The sequence below is a fragment of the Podarcis filfolensis genome (genome assembly GCF_964270895.1).
Source record: "Podarcis filfolensis genome assembly, chromosome: 15".
In the NCBI taxonomy this organism is placed as follows: domain Eukaryota; kingdom Metazoa; phylum Chordata; class Lepidosauria; order Squamata; family Lacertidae; genus Podarcis; species Podarcis filfolensis.
Genome location: NC_139618.1, coordinates 27,912,004 through 27,926,874, shown reverse-complemented (window position 1 = coordinate 27,926,874; position 14,871 = coordinate 27,912,004). Strand labels below are relative to the sequence as shown.

Below are 14,871 nucleotides of genomic sequence, written 5' to 3'. Positions count from 1 at the left end.
ACTTCATCTCTTCCTTTGCCCCTCATCATTTTGGGTATTTTTGCCCCTTCGTATGAGTACGTTCCTGGATTTTTCATTGTAAATTGGACTAGTGTGTCCTTGTGGCTTAACTAAACAATAGTGTTTAGTTGTTGTCTTTTAGTTTATTGTAGGAACTACATAACTTGGATAGAAAAGTTTCTAGTTCTAACCTAACTAGCTAATCTGGAAAAGAAAAAAACAACCACGCTTGCTCCTTGTTCTCAGAGGATAGCTCCAAGATGAATGCCCACAGAACTGGATGTCCTGTAGCTGGCGATGCTCCCATAGAGATAGATGGGAACAATCATTGAGCTTTGATCTGATGTCCAGAAGCCAGATTACTGTATTTTCTCTGCATCTTATGCAGGAAATGTGGGCTCCATTCTGGTGCCCAAGGAGTTCATCTAGGCATCTTTTGCTGTGCTCTGGGTCTGGAACAAAGAGTGGACATTCTGCCGTGCTGCTGTATGGGTGTGCAACAACTTGGTCCTCAGTGTCCACATGTAGTTACTCTTGTTTCTGAGTTCATGCATTGTGGATCAGGTTGTGATGCAAGATGAAAATGGAAAGAGGTGAGGGGAGCAGACAGGTACCAGGCCCTTCCTGGGAACAGTTTAGCTTTAGCATCATCTGCAGTCCATTTGTATGGCGAGGAATTAAAAGAGAAGAAAAGGCATTTATGTATGTGTGTTCTTTTTTGTGGTGTTTGTATGTTGTTGCAGCCATTTGCATCTCAGTGGGTGTTTGTGATGGATTTGATTTCCATCAGCTTCCTCCCCTGTTTTCTTGGTAAACATTTGCCACCAATGCTTTTGCAAATCTTCGCACTGCAGAGAGGAAATAAGACCCATCCATTTGTGCCGGCGCTGTTAAAGATTTTCTATAAAGTGCCTGCATTTCCAGTACAGCTGAATGGATTTCATTACAAGAGAAAAAATGTTAGGACAGAAAAGTGCAGTGGAGGAAAATATTGTCTACAATAATGATTCACAAATGCACAAGACCATCCGTAGCCTTGTCTCCTCTATGCCAACTGTGAGGCCAAAAGTTGTTTGAAACAGACTCTAATGTATGGATTTGTTTGAAAAGTCAGGGTGCTTTCCTACATTATTCATCAAGGAGGTGGATTAGCTCACCTTGCTGAAATGTTCTGAGGTGCTGAGGAAAGCAAGCACAGAAAACCTCCCCTTTCCAAATAAGAAGGCAAATTGTTTCCTCATATTGGGGTAGATTAGCATACAGCTAGGAAGTGTCTATGCCCCTTGTGGTGGTGATCACTTTTGTTGCTATTTATTATATTTTTTGTTTGCTCATCTCAGTGAGGTCCCAAGGTGTGTTACAGTAATTTAATAATACAGGGCTATTTTTGGGACGCGGATGGGGCTGTGGTTTAAACCACTGAGCCTCTTGGGCTTGCCAATTAGAAGGTCGGCGGTTCGAATTCCCACTATGGGGTGAGCTCCTGTTGCTCTGTCCCAGTTCCTGCCAACTTATCAGTTCAAAAGCATACCAGTGCAAGTAGATAACTAGGTACCACTGCGGCGGGAAGGTAAACAGCATTTCTGTGCACTCTGGTTTCCATCATGGTGTTCTGTTGCCCCAGAAGTGGTTTAGTCATGCTGGCCACATGACCTGGAAAGCTGTCTGTGGACAAATGCTGGCTCCCTCAGCCTGAAAGCGAGATGAGTGCTGCAACCGCATAGTCGCCTTTGACTGGACCTAACTGTCCAGGGGTCCTTTACCTTTACCCTACCTTTACCAGTTGGTTTTAACCATGGAGGCAAATGAAACCTCCTTGTTCAGAAGAAGCATGTTGAGAGTCTTGCATTGTGATTCCTGCATTGCAGAGGGTTGGACTAGATGACTCTCAGGGTGCCTTCCAACTCTACAATTCTATGATTCTAATTGTGTGATTGTGGAGACACTTAACACCCTGCTAGAGGCATCTGGATGGTTGCTGTGGAATAAAAGATACTTGATTACATTCACTTTTATTCTGATCCACCAGAGATCTCTTTGTGATAAAAGTTAGGTGAATCGTAGAATTGTAGAATTGGAAGGGATCGTGCAGGAACCTTAATTAAAGCATCCATGGCAGATGCCATCCAGCCTCTGCTTAAAAACCTCCGAGGAAGGAGAGCCCACCACCCTCCAAGGGAGACCACCCCACTCTCAAACAGCTCTTGCCGTCAGAAAGTTCTTCCTGTTTTTTAAGGTGAGTCAGAAGCTCTTGTTATTCAACAAGGCTTCATGACGCTCTGTTTTATCTCCTGAATGGGTAAACAAGTCAAAGGTTGGACCAAGCCCAGGTGTGCATGTCCTGTGATAACAGAGTATGAAAAGAGTCCCTAGGAGGCTATGGGGGATAAAATTTTGCGTTCTCAGTTACATGGCATCTCAGCTTAACCTTAAATTTAATGTACGCAGCTGAAAAATAACATATGGAGCAGCTCCACCATCAAATTATCAACATAGCACAGAAGAGAAAACAACAACCTTTATTTTTGGCATATCCAGATAGCTGCAAAGACCAAGGCGTCAGGTTGACGTACAGAAGAAATGCAAAGTTTTGATGATTAACAAATAGATGGAGGCTGTTTCCTGTAGAGTGGCTGTGATCTGAGCATCCTTGCAGTGAGGAATAATAGGAATTGAGCTGTTAATAAAGAGAGGCAGCAGAATTATTTATCCTCCGGCACAGAGGGAGAGAAGGTCTTTCACTGTCTGCATTAAGTCCTCCCCCACCTGCCCAAAGCAGAAGGTTTTTATGCAAAGCAGTGGCAGTTCAGAGATTCTTACAAAGTCAGTTTGGTGGGTGGGGGCTCCCTGAATAATTTTTCATGTTGGTGCAGCTAAAGGCACTGCTAGATAAGAACCAAAGAGACTTGTGAGGGGAGGTGGACCAGCATACTCAGTTACCTTGGAGTTTTTAAACATATTTTCCTGATTTGTTTTATTGACAGTATTCTCAGTTCATGACTGCTGCTCAGGGCATTTTTAAATAAAGGAAATTTAGGTGTAGAAACACATAGCTTTGTTGTCATGCCATCAACAACACTTGACATTCAGGCTTTCTTTCTATAATTACTAATCAAAAGAAGAATTTGAAACTTAGAATTTTGAATGCTAACCACTTAGTAGTCAATTGAATACTGAATACATAGTATTGAAGAAAAATGTCTCACGTGCAAATCTGTGCATTTTCGTGGGGTGGGGTATCTCTACTCCAGTCTGCATTGTTGCTATGCATAAGATTACTGATCAAACCACACCCATCTTAGCAGATTTGGATGCCACCTTTCTATCTAGGGCCAGTTCAGGTTGCTGGTTTTAGATCTTCTCCGTGGAATAGGGGTGCACATCTTTCAGACTGTATTCCCACCTCCTTGTTCAGAGTACTCCAGTGCTTGACCTGGGGGTGAGAGTGGGTGGGAGTCATTCAATGAAACTGACCTGTAGTCTTGTCAGTACAGACAAATCAGACACACAATTAGCTTATGGAATTCATTGCCACAAGATTTGGTTCCGATGGCTCTTTTATGTCTTCCTCACCCACTCTGCAGATTTCAGAATGTGTTCTCCCTCCTTAGTTTGATATTTCCATTGACATGGTGTTTTTAGGGAAGAGGAATTTGCAAGAAAATAGCAAAACAAAGAGTTTTGCTGGTCTTGTGAACTGTACTCAGTTCTGGGGCATTTAACATTAGCCCAGACATTTCTTGTTTAGCCATGTACTCTCTCCTTGCACATCTACCTGTAAACCAGATGAAAAGTAAGTACCTTAACTGTGTGACTGCTTGTATGCTGGAACCCCTGGTATAGGGTTGCCACCTGTCCTGTAAAATCAGTGGCATAACTAGCTGTTCAGGTGCCCGGGGCAGTGTGCATGCCCTGCGCCCAGGGGACGGGGTGAGCCACCCATGGGGGCAGGGTGAGCTGCGGCAGGCATGCTGCGAGGAACCTTGCCGCCTCCCCCTCAGTTGTAGGACGGCAGCCTGAAGGGGAGGCGGCGGGCAGACACAAGCTGTACATTGCCCTTTGGGGCAGCGTGGAGCCTGCAGGCACCCGAGCCACCGTGTCAATCCCAGGAGAGCCACGTGGCTTGGGCACATTGCAGAACCCCACAGTGTGGTGCCCAGTGACCCCCGCCTTCCCTACCTACGCCTCTGTTTATTATACAGGCTTGTCCCATATTTCACTTAAAAATGCTACATCCTGTATTGACAACAGTTTTGTGCTGTATTTCAGGTCTTCTCTCTCTCTCTCTGCCAAGCTAGGGATCCTCTCCAAATGCATGTGTTTGAAAGGGTGTATGAAAGGTCATGCATTTAAGCAAACTAAGCCCCAGGGGCCGGATCCGGCCCAATCGCCTTCTAAATCTGGCCCATGGACGCTCCGGGAATCAGTGTGTTTTTACATGAGTAGAATGTGTGCTTTTATTTAAAAAGCATCTCTGGGTTATTTGTGGGGCCTGCCTGGTGTTTTAACATGAGTAGAATGTGCCCTTTTATTTAAAATGCATCTCTGGCTTATTTGTGGGGCACAGGAATTTGTTCATATTTTTTTTCCAAAATATAGTCCTCCGGCCCCCCACAAGGTCTGAGGGATAGTGGGCCAGCTGACCCCTGGTTTAAGCTCTGGGTAGCCAAGCACAGACTGATTTACAAATTTGTGCGTGTGCATATGTGACAAATTCCAGAGGGGATATCCTGTTAGGCTGCAGTAGATTGCAATGGATTGCTTTGAACTCACTTTGGCACAAGATGAAAAAGAAAAAGAAAATTCCCCCAACCACACTTCCCTGCCCTGTTCTATATTTTGCCAGAACAAAGGTTGCAACCCTACCCTGGTACCTCCTTTCAATTTAAAATGATTGGCATGGTTGGAGTATCAAGGAAGCAGACGGGTGAACTGGCACCAGGGTTCATGGCAGAGCAAACAAATTGCTCGGATGTTTGCTGGTTGCATTTGCTCTCATGGCAGCCATTGTGCTTTCAAACTCTTCCCCACTTCCCTGTTTTGTGCTGTTCCAACATTCCATTTAGAACCTTGGCGTTGCTCTCGGGGTCGCGACCCATTCCACTTTTACTGTCTATGTCTGGTTTATGAATCATCTGTTTACAGCCTTGAGAGTGCTATCTGGGTAGCTCGCACACCGGCAGGAACAGAATGACATATACACGGTCATGCAGAAGCCAGCATTCTGCCCAAAGAGCATGGTGCACATGCAAAATGCACCCAGCAGCATTTAGAGGAGTGAGGTAACCCCACCGAGGGCATCTGAGCCCCTCTGGCAGGATATAACATGTGACACCCTGCATATAAGAACATGAAGCTGCCTCACTGCATCGGGCAAACATTTCTCCAGCATTCTTCTTTCCAGGCGTCTCTGGGTCCTCACACAAGCAAGACACAAAAATGATGTCCTTTCCCCCAACATTTGTCCCCAGCTTCTGCTGTTCTGAGGCAGTCCTGTTGCCTCTCCCTACAAGAAATTCCCACTTATCTATCACACTTAATTGCCTCTGATTTGCTATCCTTCTCTGTGGCAGGTGAAATAAAGGTTGCTTGGAGTTCTCTAATTGTGTAGAGAAAAGTGAGAGGACCTTTATAAATTCCATAAGCCCCTCCTCTCTGGGCTCACCCAAATTTTTATTTAATTTTAGCTTTCATTGCATTTTTAAGTAATTCTTATGCTGTCAGAGCGATTGTAAGCTGAGCTGTACATTGTTTTATTCAGTCTCCCCTAGGGAAGGTTTTATGCTGTTTTTAATTGAAAATTGTTTTAATTATTGCATTTTGTATTTTTTAAAAATATTGTATGATTATTTTTGCTTTTTTTGTGAGCTGCCTAGCAAATTATATCATGGGTGGCATAATATTGTCAATTGTCTCGGGATGCCTTGTGGGAAGCAGTTCATGAATGAATGAACAAACAAATAAATAAATGATGTTACCACAGTACCAAAACAATTTTTCAAATAAAAAGAATCCCCAAGCTCAACCTAATCATTAACAAAACGAAACTAAAAACGCACAGCCAAATCTGGCTCTCTCTGGCCTTCTAAAACAATAGATAAGGGTATCCGTGCAATATTTAGGGTATCCATCCTCTCTTGGCTGCCCCCACCCCACATAATTAAAGCACTAGGCATCTATTGGGATAGTCTATTAACTTAAAATTGATTATTGCTGTCAGTTTTTATTTTCTTAAATTTTTGCGGGGTGACTTTTGGATTAAACAGATAAATTGTGTATTTGTTGGTCTTTTATAGTTTGTATATAAGTTCACCTTGCATCCATTGAGAAAGCCATAGAAGACATGGAAATGGAATTGAATGAAAGGAGATGAAAGAATGCCCCCAGATATAAACCACAGGGTCTGGGAGCTCTTGATGCTGACTCTAGCCCACCCCCCTACAAAAAAAAGTCCCATTACCTGCCCTTTGCTGTACTGTTGCATTCTGAAATAAAGCCAGGTTAGCCTTGCAAAGGCTCCACTTTAAGAATAATAGCCAAAAACCCTAGCTACTCTGAGGCTAAAATGGTACTAATGGGCCTGGATGCAGATGTTAAGTGGCAATCGATTGCTTGGTGTGGCTCGCCTACTTTTTCTCCCTCCAGCAAGGTTACTGGAGGGGAAGTGGATTTTCAGGGGATACTTATGCAAAAACAAGGGGTGTCAATAGCAATGTCTGTGCTGCTTATCACAGCCTTGATGTTGAGGAGCACACTCTTGTTTCCCTAGAGCGTTTCTCTTCGTTTCTCAAGGTAGGAGGTGATGGACGAGTCTGAGCACCACCTTCCTACCCATCCAGTTTGGGGCTTTAAGCATGGAGTCTTTAGCAAACACCTGCAACAGGCTTCCCCAGCTTGGCACCATCCAAATGTGTAACAGCCATCACCCCCTTCCAGCATTGCTATGCTGGCCAAAGGTGATAGAAGGTGTGGTCTGCAACATCAGGATGATGCCAAGTTGGGAAAGGCTAGTCTAAAAGCATCCTTGGAGAAGGCAAGGAAGGCATCCTAAGGAGATCCTGTTGGCCACACTGGTCCTGCAATGGACCCCTGCAAAAAATGAATCAATTCACAAGGGGATGAGTATGAGCTTAAGCTGACTGCTGCCACCTCCTCTCCACCACCACTACCCCAGCCTGGTAGGAAAAAGGTGCTGGTGCATCTGATGGCCAATGAAGCCATGCACCATATGAATACTTCTGGGCAGATTGGGAGCTGCTGCCAAAAACAACTTAGCCAAAGTCTGGAATGAGTCACCATTGCACAGCTCTGTCAAGGGATGGGTGGACTTTTTGGGTCTCTAGCCAGAGTATTCTTCACTTGACCAGTGCAAATGCAACTGAGAAGCTCTTGAACCTGGTGGACTCCTTCCTGTTTGCATTTCTGAGCAGCTGCCCTTTTCCTGCACTCACTAGAAAATCTCCTCTTTTTGCCTTTGCTTTCAGCTACAGTCAAAAGCAAGCACTGTTCCTATGCCCAACTATCTCATTCCTGCTCTCCTTCCATTAGTCCCTGTGCTCTCTGATTTTTTTAATTATCTGACTTTGAGCCCTGGCTTTGATGATATGGAACTCTGAGAACCATCACGATCCACTTAAGACATATCTAGTCCCGGCTCTGATCCAGCCCACTAGTAGCACCTAGCTCCTCTCTGGAGTGGACCTGGCCTCTGGTAGTATCTAAGAGGTCCGTGCTGGGGGGAGAGCAGCCCCAAGCCTCAGAGGGTTAAGCTGGCTGAAGGGTCCTGCCAGGGATTGGTTGCTTTTTTGTTTGAGTTTATAACTTTATTCTAAGAAGACTGCTGCCCTGGGCCTCAGACAAGCGCCGCACCAGCCTGGCATCTAGTTCCATGTGTCTGTTTCATAAGTCACCAAGGGCCCCCCATTCATCTTGCCCATGATGACAAGTATCTGTATGGAATAACTTTCATCTCCTAGCTTAACGTAGGGGTGGATTAATTTCATTTACTCCATCAGTGGCAGAAAGAAGAGAGAGAATGCTAAGTCAAACAAGAAGGGAAATTGTTTCTTTGTGGGATCATGGGTTCACTTCCATATCTTGCCATATATTGTGGTATCTTCTTAATTAAGTGACACATTTCTCCAGTTTGCTACAGGGTCACCATATCAAGTAATTTGCTTCCCTCCCTCCACTTCTCCCACTGTGTGTGATCAATGGCCGCGCCGATGGTTTGGGGGTGATGTCACCTTGATCAGCTATTCATAGGCTAGGAAGCTTTTAAATGGGCCAAGAGGGGCCACTCAAACTACAATTAAAAGCACTGCAATTTATTGTCAAAGTTTACCCAAACACTTTAGACAGCGACACTGCCAGGATGACGACAGCGTCTGAAGAGCAGGAGGCAAGAAAGAGGCCTTTGAACACTTCGTATCTCCACTCAGCCTCTGCGATCATTAACTCGGTCGACTTGAGACTCCTAAAGGTCACCACACAATACACATTGTTGCAGTCTTTAATGGATTTTCCCAAGATGTGATTATTTCTCCACTCAAGAATCTGTCGCTGATAATACAGAGGTAGGCAGAGCAAACCCCAGCCATCCTTCTAACGTGGAGCTTAGCAACTTGAGAAACCCCAGATAGCAGTCATAAGGATTCCAACAGCTTAGAAAAGTTTGTATTTTTGTACTTTGGTTAACTCTTAGCAGCGGAAGTGGCTCGGGCCTTGCCTCGCTTCCTTTGGAGAACACCTCGTGTTCCCAAGACCCACATGGCTGTGGGCACAGCTTTAGGAAAGCAATAAGCACTGTGCTTTCTCTCCAACATGTAAGCACATACAAGGAGCCCAGGAGCTGTATCAGGCCAAAGGGGGTCTATCAAGTCCACCATCTTGTTATTACAGTGGCCAACCTGATGCCCTCGATGCAAAGCTTGCAAGCAGGACATGAGCACGGCAGCAGCAGGTGTTTGGTTATTTGCATTGAACCAGAGAAATGTTATAATGCTGTCAAAAGTTCAAAACATACCTCAGATGCTGCAGTGTGTGCAACAACAGATTGCCCACTATATGATGCCTTCGGATGGATTTACATACATGGATGTGTGCTAGCAACAATATGTATCCCTTACATCAGAGATTCCACATCTAGAGAGCTTGCAGAGTGTGATAAAGCTTGAGGAAGAACAATGTTGGCCAACCTCACTCACCCGATCAGATCTGGCCATCTCCCAATGACAAAAAGTAGGGATAAAGTAAGGACTGTGATGTAACAGGGACAAGGACCAAAAAACAGGAAATGTCCTGGGTAAACAAGGACAGTTGTGGCAGCACATGCACTGTGTGGAGAACAGCTACCCAGGAGTCTAGCCAGGCTCCTGGCGCAAATGAGAGAGGTGGGAAGATCCAGTTTGTTTCTCCACCCCACCTTCCAGAACGAGACACACATCTGCTACTTGCCCGACCTGCAGGTTGAAAGGACAGCCCCTGATGTGAGGTGACATTAACAGCTGCTTAGCAACCGCAGCTGCATAGTTGGTCACTGACCAATCAGGCAGCAGGGAAGGGGAAATGTCAGCAAAGTTCACGTGCATCCTTTCTGTCTGGCATTTTGAACTAGGAGATACTTTGGGAAAGAAGGGGAATGAGAGGGCTGGGGCATTTAATCCAAAGTCCCCTTTATGTAAAGGTAAAGGGACCCCTGACCATTAGGTCCAGTCGTGGCCGACTCTGGGGTTGCGTCGCTCATCTTGCTTTATTGGCCGAGGGAGCTGGTGTACAGCTTCCGGGTCATGTGGCCAGCATGACTAAGCCACTTCTGGCAAACCAGAGCAGTGCACAGAAACACCGTTTACCTTCCCGCCGGAGTGGTACCTATTTATCTACTTGCACTGCATGCTTTCGAACTGCTAGGTTGGCAGGAGCAGGGACTGAGCAACGGGAGCTCACCCCATCGCGGGGATTCAAACCGCCGACCTCCTGATCGGCAAGTCCTAGGCTCTGTGGTTTAACCCACAGCGCCACTCGCATCCCTTTATGTACATAACTTAATAAGAGTCCTGCTGGATCAGGCCCGTCTAGTCCAGCTTCCTATCCTCACAGTGGCCACCTGGATGCTTGTGAGACACTGGCAAGCAGAACCTGAGCACAAGTGCGCTCTCCCCTCCTGTAGCTTCCAGCAACTGGTATTCCGAAGCATTACTGCCTCTGACTGTGGAGGTAGAACATGGCCATCATGTGGGATACTTCCTCCCTCTCCCCCACCTCCCAAAACCCACCCATCTTCTTTTCCCATAAAGGCTTCTTTTCATTGCTCATTACCTGCTTGATCAAAACTGTTTCAAATTATGAAGGCGGCAGCAGGAAGTCCAAGCTGACCTGGAGAAGCCTTTTGGCTGCCTGCCTGCCTGCCAACCAGAGCAATGGGACTCGGCGGGGAGCTAATGGCTGTTAGTATCTTCAAAGGAAGTGCTAAGAGGCCAACAATGTAATTACCATGTATATGTTATGCTAAGTGGCCCTTGAGTTTTCCCTGCCACAGAGAGGACTGGGGGACATTTCACCTTCTTCTTCCATTGGGTATCAACCCCCAAAACATACGGTGGGGTGGGGAAGAGGCATTTAATGCAGGAAATGAGCATTTCTTAATTTGCAGGGTGCTCTGTAGTAGCAGTAATAATAATGCTATTAAATTAAAATGAGCTAGTGGTGGCTACACTTTTTTCCTCATATTGTGAAGCCATTAACACAGGAGTAGCCAACATGGTGCCCTGCAGATGGTGTGAATTATGACTCCCATCATCCCTGAACATTCAGCATGCTGGCTGAGGCTGATGGGATTTGTAGTCCAACAACACCCAGAGGGCCACCAGTTCCCTGCCTTAAAATGAGACTTTACCAGTGAGTTGCCCATTGCCATTCTTATGATACAGAAGGAGTGGTTGCTCTCTTCTCTAAGGACATGACATGTCCTACTATAGCCCCATGGTTCTTCTGCCCCATTTGTCCAGCATAGGTTGCTGCTTGAGATCTGGTGGTGCAAACCTCTCTTTGCTCCACAGTGGCTGAAGCAAGCCACGGAGATCTAGCTCTAGGTCAGAATTTCGCAGAAGGTTAAGCAGGATCACGCTCAGTCTACATGATCCAGATCTTTGTAGGCAAACACATGACAATTGGGGCTGGGGATTCAAGCCTGTCTGAATCAGACCCAGGTGGGAACTGGCTGAGGACAGACTGATGTTGGTGGGGCAGTGTCCTATTTGCCCTAATGGACCAGACGCCATTGTTTTTGAACAAGTGCCCATTGCCACGCCCCCCAGTCACTTCTGAGCCCTGAATTAATCTGAGCCACATAGAGTTGAAAGAGGAAGTGACAAACCACACCCCTTCTCCAACTTCCTCCTTCAGCTCTATGTACTTTTCAAGGGAGAGAAAGCTATCCACCACGCCACCTCACTGAGTGAGGGGGCATTCAAAGGGTTTGTGGGCACCAAGGAAAGACCTCAAAGTTGCCAATGCACCCATAGCTCCCACACAGGTAGTCCCCGATCTGCAGAAAGCTGGTGCAGCAACCTTACGAAAGCAAAGCTGTTCTAGATCTGGTCAATATGTGACTGGGATGCTGCCTATAAACCAAAGAGGAATATGGTGATTATGATAGTAATATGCTACAGCATATGCATCTGATCTTTTGGTTTATTTGTGTTTTTTTGGGGGGGGGAGGGGGTTCACCTGAAAGTCCCCCTCCTGCAACTGCTGGTTTGTTTTTTTGGTACTGTTGAAATGGTTTGAATTTGCAACTTTTGTTTGAATTTGGGTCTTTTGTATTGCTCATTCTTGCATTATTTTGTATTTACGTGTATCTGTTTATTCATTGTGAGCCACCTTGGGAGCCTTTTGGGCTTAAGGGCGGCATATAAATGAACAGTAACAACACAACACAACACAACACAACACAACATACTTCTAGTCCCCAGATCACAGAAATAAGAGCTGCCAGCCCATGTGTTGAATGGACCAGTTTAAATTAGGACTGTGTGAATTTGTGTGTGTGTGTGTGTATGTATCTCATGTACTTACCTATAGCTATGCAGAACACCAGTGAAAATACATTCGTTTCTGGGTGACGGCGATAGTATTTGTGCAGAGGCAGGGACTGGAACAAGGAGCTCATCAAGTGAGAACGTTAATAAAATGAACATCTGCGAAGTTTCTGTCACTTGTGGGAATTGTAGCCATAGAAAGAGAAAGAGAGCGGGTGTGCGAGAGAGAAATTAAGATTCATGAATACACATCTTAATCCATCAATGATCATTACACATTTATTATTTGGTTAGAATAGCGACTCTTCGATGGCAACAGAGATCAGGACTTCAGTGCTGCATGTTAAGAGTGACACAGCCAGGGGAATTGTTCTTATTCGCTCACCCTCCTAGTTCAGTGGGGTTTCTAATAATATTAAACCTGCTAGGTCCCACAAGGCTCCTGGTGGGGCTATGATGACTCAGGCAGAACCACCTCAAATTCTTCTTTGTGACTCTAGAAGGCATATCCAGTAATGACTTGTGACAAAGGGCTGTGGCTCAGTGAAAGAGCATCTGATTTGTGTTCAGATTCAACCCCCAATGATATGTCTAGGCGCAGCTTGGAGAGACCTGCCTGAAACCCTGAAGAGCCACTGCCAGTCAGTGTAGGCAATACTGACCTAGATGGACCAATAGTCTGACTCAAATAAGGCTGCTTCCTATGTTCCTATATGTAATTACCAATTGCAAAATGGCAGGCTCAGAGTCCGGTGAAAAGAGATCAAGAAAAGGTGGTGGTGTGCCTGCAATTTTCCTCTCATGTATTTTCAGAAACAGGAAAATAAAGTTTAAAGACTAAAAGAAAAGGTGGTGGCACCCATGCCACCAGTCCTGACAGGAAGACTTCCTGAATTTGTTCAGATCAGCTGGCAGGAAGTTTTGGAGAGGGACTTGTGGGTTCAGCTTTGATGGAATCTTTCTTGAGCTTGGCCAAAGAAAATGACAGGGTGGGGAGGAGGGAGAAAACCCTGCATGTTCAGGCAGAAAGATTGAAAACAGAGAGTCAAATCATAGAAGTGAACCAGGCAGTTCTTGACTTTTTTTGCACATTTACTTGCACTGTTATGTATTGAAGTTCTCACCCTGGGCCAGCAGGGGGATACTGTAGATAGTTATGCAAATGAAGGATCGAAAGTGACGTTTAGTGGTTGGATAGTTTTGTATGCAAATGAAGGATCGAAAAGTGACGTTCAGTGATTGGATAGTTTTAGAACTTTGCAACAGTTACAATTGTTCTGTAGCTCTATATAAGCAGGCTGGCTGAGCTCCTCAGTTCAGTTCTGTCTGACATCTGAATAAAGAAGAGCTGTTTGAAGAATTGCTGTGTCGTCTGCTATGTTTGCCCACAACTTAACATGCACTTCCCCCCATCCTAGAATAGAAGCAGAGGAGCCCCCGGCCCCATGCAACAAAAACCTCTTCAGCACCAAGTTCTGTGTGGGCATATAAACCAGAGGAGTGAAATCAAAACATTGCTTGTTTTTTTAAAAAAACTTCCCAATAATCAGAGTAATGCAGCAATGTTGGCTGTCCAGGGGAGCTGTGGAGCTTCCTAGCTTTGTGACCTCCAAGGCTAGGTTGTCCAAATACAGGTAGCTTTCAGAATACCTGTCTAGGATGCTGCAGGTGATAGGTACATCTGTGTGTGTGTGTGTGTGTGTGTGTGTGTGTGTGTGTGCGTGTGCATGCTAGATTGCCCACTGGGTTCCCACCAACACTTCTAAGGTTCCATCATATTTCCACATGCACCCTGGGAAAACAATCTGCTATCAATTACCAAGTGCTTGGAAAGGGAGGTAGCTGCAGCCCCCGGTACAGGTGGAAAAGCAAAGGGCACAGATGCTTTCCTTCCTTCCTGCTAATTTTCTCTGTGTCTCTAGCCAAGACCCTTGGCCTAGAAAGGCTGTGTGCAGAAGGACATCAGGGCAGGGAGCCACACAGGTTGGCTCCAGCGCAGCATTCGGGTGGGTGAGCACCATGTGACCTCCTGCACACCTCTCCATATGATGTCAGGATGACTCGATGGCATCAAGCGCACTGGGTCAGGAGAATTGGTGCTCTGCTTGATCTGGCAGGGAACGGATTATGCGTGTTCCTTCCTTCTTCCTCCTTTCCCGCCACCCCCAGCACTTTGACTGGCAGCTGGGGGTGGGGGTGGAGAGAGAGAAGAACCCAATCTAAATGTTCCCAGGGGTCCAGAGAAGAACTCATTACAGCCAGCCTGCCAGTAGCCAGCAGTTCTGCTTTGTGAGCTGTGAAACTAATGTTTATCCACCACTCAGTTAGATTCAGTGCCATTTAAGAGGCAGAGGGTATTAAAAGGGAGGGATGGAGCACTCTGTTGCCCAGGGGGTTTCTGCAACCAAGCCTGTGCACAGGAACCCAGAGCAGTTTGCTTAAGGCAAGGAGATAGCTAGCTAGGGCAACCAGACTGAGCCAAGAGCAAGGAGTAAGGGATGTGTGCAGCCACTGTGGTTCACCTTCCAGCCATTTCCTGCAATTGGCTGCTTGCAGGCATCTCTCTAGCCCAAAGAGAACCAAGGGGTTGGGGTGGGGGTTGGGTTGGGAATCTGTTCTCTATGCCTGCCCATCTGATCTCGATAAATGCTCCTTTCTTGCCAGAAAGCTGGCAATTGGTGGCATTCTGAATGAGAGTAAATCAGAGCAGCAAATTGCCCTGTAGAGCTGTCCTGGTGTCCAGTCCTGGCCATTCCTGATGCCTCACAGTCAGTCTAGGGCTGGTTGGGGGCTGATGGGAGACATAATTCAAAATATCTGGAAGGGGCAATGT

At 45.9% G+C, this 14,871-nt stretch overlaps 1 long non-coding RNA gene across 1 annotated transcript; it reads right to left on the bottom strand.

Moving 5' to 3' along the window:
* Positions 1-2,572: 2,572 nt before the first annotated feature.
* Positions 2,573-12,208, bottom strand: LOC310750801. Its single transcript, XR_014542288.1, has 3 exons — positions 12,076-12,208; positions 3,207-3,433; positions 2,573-2,677 (listed from the first exon to the last, which is right to left on the bottom strand). It is a non-coding gene; the product is annotated as an uncharacterized lncRNA (long non-coding RNA).
* Positions 12,209-14,871: the final 2,663 nt, after the last annotated feature.